This window comes from Pyxicephalus adspersus, chromosome Z (genome assembly GCF_032062135.1).
Source record: "Pyxicephalus adspersus chromosome Z, UCB_Pads_2.0, whole genome shotgun sequence".
Lineage (NCBI taxonomy): Eukaryota > Metazoa > Chordata > Amphibia > Anura > Pyxicephalidae > Pyxicephalus > Pyxicephalus adspersus.
This window is the reverse complement of record NC_092871.1, coordinates 9294835-9308697: the sequence shown is the minus strand read 5'-3', so window position 1 is coordinate 9308697 and position 13863 is coordinate 9294835.

Here is a 13863-nt window from a genome sequence, read left to right as displayed (position 1 = left end):
CTGTAGAGTAAAAGCTGCAATTGGTTAGCATTTGTGAAACGATTTACACACCTAGGGCAACATCCAAGACATTTTGCACTATGATAAAACATTACACACATTCATCTCTTGATGTACTCCATGCACAAACATTTTCCAGTGCAAACTAGGCTACATGCACCCACATTTCCTTGCTGGTAGCTCAACCCCAACTTCATAATACACTTGTAAATGCATAGAAAATTATTTAAGTGCATTTTTCCTGATCATTACTACGGGGTAGCTGTCAATAATTTTATTCACCGTTACTACAGTTAAAAAGTTGGAAGTGTTTACCTACCGTATTTTCCGGTATATAAGGCGACTGGGAGTATAAGACGACGCCCCACTCTAACCAATCATTTGGGGGTCGTGTTATATGCCCAGTATTGTACTGTTCCTTCTGCCTGTCAGATCTCACTATTGTGAGAGAACTGAGAGGCAGAAAGAACTGTACACTACTAGTTCTAAGTAATGAATGGGCACGTTCCTTTAATGAATGGGCGTGTTCCAGTGAAGAGCCAATCAAGGCTCTCCACTGAAGAGCCAATCCAGGCTCACGTCCTGCTTTTCAGCTTACACGAGTCCTGCTGTGAAGCAACGCGAGCCTGCCCAGGAGGACTCGTGTAACCTGAAAAGCAGGAAGACAGAAGGAGGCACAGGAGGACTCGCAGGGACGCCAGACCAGAGAGGGGACTCGCGGGGACGCCGGAGGCTGCAGGTAAGTACTGGTGCCCGGCGTACAAGACGACCCCTGACTTTGTCATAGATTTTTCGGGGTAAAAAGTCGTCTTGTACCCGGGAAATACGGTACATTTTTTGTTTTAAATTGGTAACAGGGTCTCTTTAACGAGCCGAAGACTCGTTAATAGTCTAGTTTCTAGACTTAATAGACTAGTTTCTATTAGTATCTTCTGCCACAATTGGAACTCTGGTAACCTTTAAATCTATCTTTCATTTGGAGAATAACTGCAGATGAATGCAGATTACCGTATGTGATCAAATTACAAACTACTTCACTTAGCTGAAAATTGCAATAATAAGAAGAATTGATATTTGAACCTGGATCGTGGTTACATCCACACCGATAAGTCATTTACATTCCTTTGTTTCCAAACACTCCAATGCAAACTGGGCTAGGTGCACCCAATTTCTCATATTTAAATTCCATAAAGCAGTACCAGGGTTGGATTAGATTTAGTCATACAAGACATGGTACCTTAATATTTATTACCTACCAAATGAAACTTATAATTAAAATGTGGGACACAGATGAAGGGAAAAAAATTGTTTAGGAAGTTTTTTTCTTGCCCCACCCAACTTTTGCTTAGAAAAAAATATTTGCTGGATAGCACTACATACCCCATTGCTTGCCCATGGCATGACCACCTGTTGTTTCACTATGGGCAAATTGTCATCCTCTGCAAGCATAGACTTCTAGGCCTAGTACTAAGCATGACTATATGAAGAAATGGGTACTGGGTAGAAAGTTCTCAGAGGACTTGTGGAAGATCATCTGGCAACAAGCCTAGAAATGTTCACTGTGCACGGTATATAAAGAGAATACCTATAAGATACTTATGCATTGGTACCTTACTCCTAAAATATTCCCTTTGACCTAATAAATCGGTACCGTACTCTGGAGGTCCTCCATAAGATATTCCGTTTGACTAGCAACTATTGTTGTGTTCTACGGCAGTGGGTATCCTGCATCACATCTTTTGGACATGTCCCCACATAGTCTCCTACCCTACTGTTGAATGATCAATAATCTTCTTGAAGAGATACCGTATTTTTTGCGGTATAAGACGCACTTTTTCTTCCCCAAAACTGGGGGGGAAAAGTTAGTGCGTCCTATATGACAAATGTGTTATAAAATAATGAAAATAATATACTCACCCGATACCCGATCCTGCGTGTGTCTCTGGCTTCATGCAGCGTGTCTCTTCTCTCCTCTGCCAGCATCGTGTCTTCTCCTGTCTGTAAAGCAGAGCGAAAGAAGCCGCCACAGCGCCACCTGCTGTTCCCTGTCCTAACTGCCGTACAGTGGAAAAAAAGCACAGAGTGATCAGAAGGGGAATTTGAATGACAGAGTGATCAGAAAGGAATTTTGAAAGACACAGAGTGATCAGAAAGGGAATTTTAAAGGCATAGAGTGATCAGAAAGGGAATTTGAATGGCACATGAGTGATCTGAAGGGAATAATCTTTCAGAATCTTTTTTTTCTAGATTTTCCTCCTTTAAAATTGGATGCGTCCTATATTCCGGAGTGTCTTATACGGCGAAAAATACGGTACTTGAATTACCCATACAATTAGATATGCTCACCTACCTCCTGGGGCTACCGATCCTTGAATTCTCCAAATGTATTAAACGTCTGATGACAAACATTCTTACTCCTGCCAAATGTCTAATAGCTAGTCACTGGAAATAAACCTCCCTTATCCGCCCTGATCAGCCATATTAAAGATGTACACCTTATGGAACAATTGACAACATGGATACATGATAGGTTGGAGACATTTATTTAGATTTGGCCACTGTGGGAGAATTACCTGGTGACCCACTTACATGCACACTGTACATGATCATTTCTGATTGCTCCCAAGTGCTCTTACTATGGGGATTGCTCAGGAAATTGCTATCCAGCTAAAACTCAGGAACCCTCCCTTACCCTAATTCCTAACCCCTTTTCTTTTCTTTTTTCTTTTCCTATTAGTCAAGTGGAGTTACATATTTATGGCTTAATCTGACCATTTTGTCTTCCTCTGGTCTGCTCTTACCTTTTTGTTGTCGATCTCTTATCAGTTATGGTTCAATTACAGCAAATTCTTAATGTGGTTTTATAAAGAACTATACCTACATATCGCCAATGAATCAGTCAGCACCGTATATGATTATTGTCTTACTAGTAGAAGATCATAGTACACAGGACGCCATACTATGTAGGTTATTGTCAATGTACTATGTTTTGTATGTCATTACATCTTTCTTTCTTGTGCTAATGTTAAACTGCTATCTCCACTGTGTTTTTTTTATTATTAACATTTTTATTGTTTTAATTATTTTTATATACGACCAACACATAATATACATACTCAAGAAAACAAAACACACAGTGTAGTATACATATAGTGAGAATATAGTTAAAACAGTGTTCAAATTTGTATCTATATATCTCATATCTATTTTCTAACTCACTAAACATAAAGACCAAAAATACTCAAGTCTCTCAAATAATCTCTTCTTGATTTAGAATGTCAAAATATTGCACATTGTCTTTAAACCTTATCCAGGGGGCCCAGATGGCAGTGAATATAGGGGATGTATCTCGATATTCTTGTTACATGTTTCTTCCACCCAAGTAACAAACACTTTAACGAAGGTTCCTTTGGGTCCTTCCACACTTTTGGATCTGAGTCTTAGCTAGATTAAGAAGGAAGGACACCAAAGAACGTCCATTACTACTCCATTGCATTTGAAAACAACTAAAGCGTACATTCCGGGGTGTAGCCTCCACTTTAAACCCTGATATTATCTAAATCATATGGAACACTTTTTCCCAGTAACTCTCTACAATTGGACAGGACCACCACACTTGTGAAAATGTACCTCACATGCCACATCCTCCCCAACATAATGGAAAGTGTAGATTTTAGTTTATCAGGCCCAATGGTTTCAGAGAAACCCCTGACTCTCAGGTTATTCCTCCTCTCTCTATTTTCCACATCCTCTCATTTGTATGATAATCTGACGTACATTTTTGCTGACTTTTGATTCATTTCTTGAAGCTCTCATCACTTTCATGTACATCCAATCTTTTTTTTTCACCTTCTCTACCCTTATCAGGGTATGTGTTAAATCAGAACATAGAGAATCAACTTCCCCTTTGAAATAACTTTTCAAATAACGTGTCAGCAGACATGGAGGATAAATCCTCTTTAGAAGGGAAAGAACGTACATAGTCCTCTAAAGAGCTGGGGGGGGTAATTGTACAGACTCCATTCCTCTCTGCTCCCTTAGTAAACCCATTTCCTCCTCTCTTGCTTTCTGCTGAATACTCATATGTAAACTCTGTCTTATTGCTGCAGAAGCACACTCTGTTCGGTTTAACAATTTTTTCTTAGACTCCTTCCTGCTTTGCTTCTGAACCATATTCCCCGCTCATAGAGAAAGGAGTTCAGGCTGGGCCGTGAGCTGGCCGGGCCGTGTGCTGGCTGAGCTGCGTGCTGACCGGGCTGTCTGAAGTGCTAGGGTGGAGCACTGCAAAAACACATTTTATTAAAAAACAAAAACTAATTATAAAATAAATAAACAAAAAGCTTTAAACTTTTACAATACTTGACTGAATCTCATAAACAATGAAACATCTATGCTGTATGCATTAGGACCATGTCATGACTCCCTAAAGGACCCAAAATCACACTTTTATGGTTATATGCTATGTTTCACCAAAAAGAATGACCTCAAATGAAATTAAGGAGTTAACTCCTAACTGCCCAGCTTGGAATTTACATATTGCATATTGGGAGAGAGAGAGAAAGACAGGCTTTTGAGGTGCAAAGTTATTTTAATTAAAATCACTAAATTTTATAGAATTGAAACGTATTTTAAAAATTGGAACAGATGTCTCATTAGTTAACCCTAGGCTAACATAAGCGCACTAGTTTAAAAGTGTGAAGTGGCAATATTAAATTCCATCATACAGTAGCGGTTAGGTTTCCCACTCGACGCGTTTCACTCTGCAGGGCTTCCTGGGGTGAAGGGAGACTTGGTGATGTTACTCAGTTGCTATTTGAGAGTACTTTGATAAAAAAATCAGTATCAATTTAGACGTGCTTAATAATTAGTGTTGCAAAAGTAAGAGCTTGTTGCTTTGATATGCTTAGGGGTTATTTGCTTATTCTCAAGTTAATCCTAGAAGATCCTGCAGTGCGTTTTTTTGGAAGAATTGTTGTGGTATAATGGTGAACCGCATGCAGCCATCCAAAGAGGACAGCTGCACGCAGTTCACCACTATACCTCTATTCCAATTTTTAAAATACATTTCAATTAAAAAAAATTTACTGATTTTAAGTGAAATAAATTTGCCCTTCAAAAGCCTGTCTTGCACTTTGATGGATATTATTGGGAACTAGTGGGAAGTCTTCATATCATCAGGAAGCCATCCAGGTAAAACAACAATGACCCTCCTACAATACAGACCTTGTAAACTCGGTCTGTCAAGCTCTACACGCTGAACGCATAGAGGTCTACATAATATATGTGTTTTCATAATTTTAGTCAGAAATACTCCTGAGTATCTTAGAATAAATTTAGACAGATTCTGCCTACATTTGTATCTATTTCAAGAACAATAACATACAGAAGGTCTCCCAGGTTCTTGCCAAAGCCACATAATTGAGAGCATTTTTTAATTTGGTAGAGTAAAAAAATGTATCCATGTTCCTGGTTAAAGGCTGCAGGTCGCAGGAGGTAGTAATTTTGTTTATAATTGAGCTATTTTTGAGAATGTAATGATATATTTGCAAACTAAAAGTAATGGTGACATTGATAATCATGTACACAATGATCTGGGCTGTAAAAAATGTTTGGAAAAGCTTTGAATGCAAATCATAATGTGCAGAATGATGGTCTTACTTTGGAAACTTCTGTAAACACTGTGAAAATGTTATGCTTGCCGTGGAACAAAACATATGTACAAAACTGCCAAATAATACTGCAAGTAAGATAATCTGAATTTAAGAAAGGGTAAGGGTGTGGTGTCAGCTAGAAACCAAAATGAAAAAAGTGAACAGTACCAAAGTTAGGTTACCAGATGTTGGGTTAGCACAATTTTATTTAATATTAATTATGTCTCACTAACAAAAATGGTTTACAAGTATATACTGGTATATGTATACCCTATATAAGGTCATCCTAAAGGAATGCAGCACATCCTTAAAGCTCAGTTCCTGATACCTACTGCTGGTGGAAGACCTGTGAACCGCAGAAAGGATCTTGCTTTTTTGCTCAGGTTCTAGAGTGTACCCAAGTTCACCCTCCCATGCCTGTAAATTTGAGGGGGAAACGTTCTCTGGGGTCCAGGTAAGTACAGCATATAGGTAGGACAAGGAGTGTCTAAGAGAGCCACTTCCGGTACATACCGTTTCAAAACCTGTTTTCACAGGGCTACTGCTATATTCTGGGGGGAGGGACCGTAAATAATGTGACAGTTGGAGTGACCTCCAGCAATCAAGGTCAAACTCGCCTGACCTATCCATCAACTGCTCCATCGAGACCCACTGCCCTTGGTGGATAAAATGTTCTGCCCTGTGAATCCCCCTCTCCCGCATCTCTCTAAATTTCCCGTCCTCCAAACCTGGGAGGAAGGAGAGTTTACCAATAATCGGGTACAGATATAGGTTAGGCTTAAATAAGGGTTTCGGACAGGTCTTCCATGTGGTAAAAATCAAAGGGTGATTCTTCAGATTCGGGTGAGGGAGCTTCGGTAACCATGGGAGCGCCGTCAAAGGAACCGGGGTAAAAGACTGTTCCGCTCTTATCCATTGTTTGAACTCCTCATGCCGGAACCAGTCTAGGATGCGGACCATGTGGGTCGCCATATAGTACAGTGAAAAATTGGGGACACCCAGTCTCCCCCACTCTTGCTCCTGAATAACAGGCTCCTGCCAAGCCTATGGCCCTTCTTACCCCAAATAAAATGGAATACCTTAGTATGTAGTGATTTAAAAAATGAGGCATACAAAGATATTGGCAGAGCCTGAAGAAGATATAGGATTAGTGGCAGAATGTTCATTTTCACCGCCTGTATGCCCCCCCTAGCAAAGACAGAGTCAGGGAGGACCAGTGTTCCAAGTCTTTGGTAATGGTAGTGAGGATGGGAGCAAAATTTAGGGCATAGAGCTGTGACAAGTCTGCTGGGATCTGAGTCCCCAAGTACTTAATCGCCTTATCTTTTCATTTAAAGGAGAAGGCGGGGATGAGATGGGATGGAAGGGTCTGTGGCATGGAGATACCCAGGGCTGCGGATTTTGAGTATTTGATTTTAAAATTCGACACAGCTCCATATTCCTGTATCGTTTGGATGAGATTCGGCAGGGATGTGAGGGGATTAGTGCTGATGAAAAGAAGGTTGTCTGCATAGGCTGCCACCTTATGTTCACAACCATTTAACATAGGACCTTTAATATCCATATTGGAGCGTATTGCCGACAGTAGGGGATCCAGGGACAAATAAAAAATAAGCGGGGACAGAGGACAGCCCTGTCTAGTGCTGTTAGAGATGTTAAAGATTGAGGACACTTCTCCGTTTACCCTGACTGATGAAAAGGGGATGAATATAAAGCCTGGATCCAAGCCATCATCTTGCTCCCCACGCCTATAGTACGAAACGTGGCGAGCATAATGTCATAGTCAACCCGGGTGTCCCTAGACGGCATGAACCCTACCTGATCTACGTAAATAAGAGCGTGAATGTGTCTTTGAAGTCTATTGGCTAGGATTTTGGTAAACAGTTAAGGATCTTCATTAAGAAGTGAAATAGGCCTGTAGCTACTACATGCAGAAGGATCCTTATCTGCCTTGGGAATCACAGTGACCAAGGTCCTTAAAGAATCCACGGGTAGAGACCCCCCTTCGTCAGTGAACTGAAAGCGGCTACAAAATTAGGGGCCAGGTACTCTGCGAACTTCTTAAAGTATGGGAGCAAAAATCCACCAGGACCCAGAGCCTTCCCTGACATAGTTTGCTTTATAGCCGCCTGGAATTCCGTAACAGATATCGGGGCCTCCATGTCCTGACGTGCCAAATCAGAAAGGCATGATAGATCAATTCCCTCTAAATAACGCCGTATTCTCTCCAAGTGAGAATTGCGTGCTGCTACCGACAGGTCGGTGGTTTCAGGTTGTACAAGGAGGCGTAGTAATCTCTAAATTTCTCAGCGATCTCTTTCACACGATATATCTTGCCCCCGGTAGTAGTTACAAGAAAAGGTACATGTGTGTGGGCTCTTAGGCTTCTAAGAGTCCTCGCTAAGAGCCGTCCACATTTATCCCCATAATAATAGGTTCTCCGGCATTTTACAAGGGCTGCTTTTGCTTTACCAAGACATAGGGAGGGTAATTTCTGACGTAAAAGAGCCAACTCCGAGCCCAACTGTTTGTCCAGAGAGGGCTTGTGTAGGAGCTCTAACTCCTGTAGGTGTTTGATGGTGGAAGGAATTTCAGCCTGCCTTCCCTTCTATAATTTGACCCCGTGCTTTATAAGGATCCCCCTAATTACTGCCTTATTCACCTCCCAGATCACAGTAGGGGAGCACTTTTTAGGGTTAAAAAACTCCTCATTTCAGAAGACAGCTCCGCGGTGACCACTGGGTCAGCCAGAAGTGATTCATTAAGTTTCTAATGCCAGGACTTAATGGCAAAACCTGCATCAGATCCACCTGTTTAAGCCAGAAATGGTCAATGCTTGAATACATCCAGTGTGGGTGAGAATAGAAGGTGTAATTTCTTCCAGTTGGATTTAGGATCTGCCAAACATCAACCAGTCAATGTTGGTGCAAACAATGTTTCCAAGTCATGTTCAGAATTACAGTCACCCCAACATAAAAGCAGGCCTTCTGCAAACTCATCTAGTTTCTCAAGCATCCCTTTCAAAAATCGTTTTTGGTACATTTGGGGAGCATAGATAGATGCAAAGCTTACCAGGCGCACCTCCAGAATTCGCTTAACAAACAGTACCCTGCCCTCCTGATCCTTATATAGGTCAATAAAAAAGCCAAGGTACTAAGCACGAGATCAGGAGGGAAGTACCCCCAGATCTAGAGTCCATTGAGCCACAATTGTAGCCAATTGGAAATTTCTTATTGGACAATTTAGGTATTTTGTTGTGCTTAAAATGAGTTTCCTGGAGTAGCGCCACCTGGACCCGGAGCTTCGCCAATTTAGACAGTGCCTTACGTTTCTCCAGAACATTCAGTCCCTTGACATTGAATGTTGCTAACTTAATATGGTCCATGTGGAAAGCAATAGATCACCACAGTACGGTTTGTAAGGAGTCTTAGGTTATGTGACCTGGTTTGTGGAGGAGTAGTAAAACTCTATGACGGCATGGGTGGGGGCCCCCATCCCACCCCCCACAAATGGCCTAGTGAACACAATAATAATTATAATTGGCATTAGTAACACTGTAGCAAAAATGCCACATACAGTAGTTCTGGGTGTGGAATAATAGGTCAAAGTGCATAATAAGCAAACATAAATAACCGTAAATCTAGAAAGCAGCCCGGCAGTAGAGGTATTTAGTGATGTAATACTGGGTATAACAAGAAAAATCATGTGAAAACAGCCAAGCAGACAAACCACAAAACAGACAGATATATTACATAGTTACCTCGACCCTTCCCCTGATGGGGTGGGTCGAATGTCTCTTGGAAACCAGAGGAACACGGGACTGCTAAACTTCAGGGGAAAAAGTTCCTGAGGTGAGGACAATGGGTGGCAAAAGCCCAGCCACTTTTGAAGCCTAATCAGGTAAGTCCATCTTGATGAGGTTGAGCGTGGCTTTGCTGGGATCTGCTGGCCTGCGTGCACCATTGTGGTGCCTGAGTAGGTGTCAGGGGCTTCAGCGTCGCCGACCAATCAGGATTAGAGGTGGCAGGTAAGTTGAATGTTGCCAAAAAAGATGGAAGGTCCGCTTTAGATCGGAAGGTCGCTGTCTTTCCTTCTTTGTGTGCGGTAAGTTGGAATGGGAAGCCCCATCGATATGGAATTTCCCGTTGCCTTAGAGCTAAGAGAACCGGCTGCAAAGCCTTGCATTGCAGGAGTGTATGGCGGGAAAGGTCTTGTAGCAGTTGTATCTCACATCCTTGAAACTGGAGAGGTTCCTGTTGCCTTGCTGCTCTCATTATGGCCTCCTTGACTGCAAAGGAGTGGACCCTGCAAATAACATCTCGCGGCCTAGAGGGGTCGGAGTTCTTGGGGCCCAAAGCATGGTGGATGCAATCAATTTCAATTACGGAATCAGAGGCAGCATGAAGGAGAGAGTTGAAAACCGTTATGGCTGCAATGTGAAGAGCTGGGAGGGGGCGATGTCTTCCGGGAGACCCCTCAAACAGATATTATTACGTCTGTTCTTGTTTTCTAGGTCATCCTGTTGCATCAGCAATTGTTGTAACAGCAAAGAATGAGAATTTAAAGTCTCTGAATGCTGGTTCACTTACGTAATTGTAAGTCAGTCGTCGTTTTTTCAAAATCATCCATCCGGATGGACACATCTTTTCTAAAAGTTGCCAGTTCGTCCTGCTCAATTTTGCCAAAGCATGCCAAAAGATCTCGTCTAGTGAAGGGGGCATCCTCCCCTCCTTTACTGTCACTGCATGAGTTCGCTCTCCCCCTGGGGGACCTGAGCATTCGTGCCTGCATTGGTGGCCCCCATAGATTCATGCCCCAGCAACTCCTCTCTCAACCCTCTACTGCCCTGGGGTGACTCACCGCTGGAAGAGGAGCCGTTGTGGAAGTCCTGTGGTGGGCTGAGAGTAGCGCGTGGTGAGGAAGGCGCCATCTCGGGGGGAGGGGAGTCCTCTGAAGCTTCCTCCAGCGAGCCCGTTTTATGAAAGAAGGAGTCGATTTCTCGTGGCCGCGGTGTGCCTCCCTGCAGCCTGACACTGCGCTGTGATCTACGGCCCATCTTGATCCTGGTAAGCAGTGTTGTGCTAGCCGTTTGAAGAGTGAGGGACCGGGAGCATGAGGAGAAACATCCTACCCGTCCACGTGCATGTGCAGTCCCCCACAGCCCATCCTTTAACTGGCATGCTTTTAAGGTAAACGGCTGGTTAAAGGATGACCAATGATCAGTACTGGTCAAGCACTGGCCATTTCCTTAGTTCCTGGGTAGTTTAAAACACAGTGCCACACCTAATTAAGTAGTCTCAACTAGAACCTACTGCATGCAACTTGTTTTTTGATCACCTGCCAAGCCATTAAATTGGGGGACTCCTTGGATGAATGCAACTCACTTCCGCAGCTAATATGAATTTTGTCCAGGATTCAAATTATATCCGTAACATAACACCAGAGTTGGAAGAGGCACAGGGATATATATCATTGGGTATGTAGAGGTATTTGAAGCCAAATGTAGTGGGCATTATATATTGTGGGATCGTCCATAGCAACAGGGGTTGTAGCAAGGTAGTAGGTCTATGTAACTTCACAGGAAAGGTATTTCAGACAGGAAGCAGACCCAACAAATTAGCAGTGCAGTAAGGATTTATTTACTAAGATTATTCACAATGAAAAACACGCCAAATAAACAGAACAATAAAATCAAGCCTGGCCACACGGCCTCTAACTGACTGTTAGTTCCCTCACTAACAGTCGTGAACAACCTACTGCTGTGGAGGACCCTAATTCCCTAGCAGTACAGCCTTTACCAAAAAGTCTGGGTTTTTACTGACAGTTACTGTGCATATAAACTCCAAGAGCAGGCTTGGAGTTTATATGCACAGCATAATTGCCAAGTTTCACCTGGGATAATTTACTCCTAACCATCCCCAAGCCTCTTCAGTTCCCCCACCTGGCTGAGAAGAAGCCCATTGTTCTACAGCATGTGTACTTCAGCACCACCATTTGGCCAGAAGGGAAACTGCCCGATCAAACAGAAAAGTATTCTGCATATTGTCTGTACCGTTATCTGTATCTATCATTCTGGATACAACCATGTGTTTTTGTTGGCCAGCTGTTACAATATATATATATATATTATTTTGTTGGGTCAATACAATCCTATTTCCATTTAGTTTTTTTAACCTGTCCGATTCACGTTTCACGTTTTACCTCCCTATCCTATTATAATGCATTAAGGTATCTTGCAGTTGAATTTATGAATGTATGAAACTGTCACATTTACAGAAATGATTCTGGTTGACTTAAGACGAAACCTGTTGTATGTAAAAAGCATTGGAATGCTAATGAGGGACAACAAAATGTTGATTAAAAGTTTCACTTGATAAATGCTCCTATAAGTCCCTCTCACTCCCATCCACCAATTTTAGTTACAATATTATGTTTGGAGTTACCGAAAAATCTGTTGGAAGCTGGCAATAGGTTACATTTAAAAATCAACTATTCCTGACTATTTTAAATTCCAACACTCTTTGACTGCAATTTCAAATGCCAGTCTAAGACAGTGGTCTCCAACCTTTTGCTTTTCTCCAACCTTTTTACCTAACCTAGTTTGTAGACATCCATTTACCTTTTAAGAATCATTGGGGTTTGCTTTACTAAAGTAGTGTAGGTACCACTTAGTAAGGTAAGTTATCATTCTGCAAAATAAAATTCGCTTCGCAATGTATTGATTATGTACTTTGCAAAAATTACTCAAATCAATACTCAAATGTGAGAAGATATGTAAAAACAAAACATGATTTTGCTTGCTCATGATTGGCAATCAGGCAAGTAAAATGTTAAAAAAAGAAAAAAATATATACTATGTATTTTCCGGTGTCTAAGAAGACTTTTTAACCCCGAAAAATCTGTGCCAAAGTCGGGGGTCGTCTTATACGCCGGGTACCGGTACCTTTCTGCAGCTTGCTTCACGTACGGCGTCCCCGCGAGTCCTCCTTCACGTCCGGCGTCCTGTGCAGCTTGCGCAAGTCCTCCTGTGCAGCAACCTGAGCCTGCACAGGAGGACGTGAGCCTGGATTGGCTCTCCACTAGAACACGCCCATTCATTAAAGGAACGCGCCCATTCATTCCTTAGAACTAGTAGTGTACAGTTCCTTCTGCCTCTCAGTTCTCGCACAATAGCAAGATCTGACAGGCAGCAGGAACAGTACAATACTGGGCTTATAACACGACCCCCAACTGATTGGTTAGAGTGGAGGGTCGTCTTATACGCCCAGTTGCCTTTACGCCGGAAAATACTGTAGTTTACTTTGCTAAGGACATGGCTCCAACTCTTTGTCTTTACAGTCCAGTTCCCCATACATCTGTGTATTGGTAAAAGGCTGGAAGTGCATCAACTAACCATAAATGAGAATATAATTATCCCTTCCAAAGAGATCATTCATTTTTCTAGGTAAACATTCTATATTACATTAATACATTGATCCCAATGAGTAAAATAAATAGGCCTTGTATGGAGGAAAACAAAAGACATACACTTTCACTCCTATATGTCCTTGTTAGTTCAAAAGCTCCAAATTGTTTGAATCACTTGTCAATATAAGTCATGCAATGGTGTCGTAAGACAAGCCAAAACCCTACATATGCTAATGGCAGAGCATAACACAGTGCATAATATATTAAACAAAAAGGAATCATAATACTTACGATGTGTTTGATTTAGTACTCTATTTACATAAATATTATGTTGCATGTGAACCTGCTGAAAATGTTGACTACTTAAGGTATTGTCTACCCGGTACTCGTCATTAACCTGTCCTTTTATGCAGGAATGAAACTGGCAGGTTTTATCATTGTAATTTGCAAGTTCCACACCATCAATATACACTTTCATAAAATATTCTGGTAATCCAACAGGGTTTGAGATAACTGAGATGTAATACTGGAGGCTGTGTGATTCTGTAAAACATGGGGTCTCATGTAAGAAAGTGCACCAAGAAGAACAGTTTTTATGCAAAATATGTAAGGCTCAGAGGCATTCAGATATCTGAAATTCAAAGGTCACAATAATGAGGAGAATTCAAATATATCATATAGATTATATGGCTTTCTTATTTACCTCTAAACCATCCCTACTTCATGCCTTATAGCATACAGAATGGCAATAGATGCAGATTAAGTGCAAGACTTTAGTTGAGACTTCTCAACAGTACAATTTTGG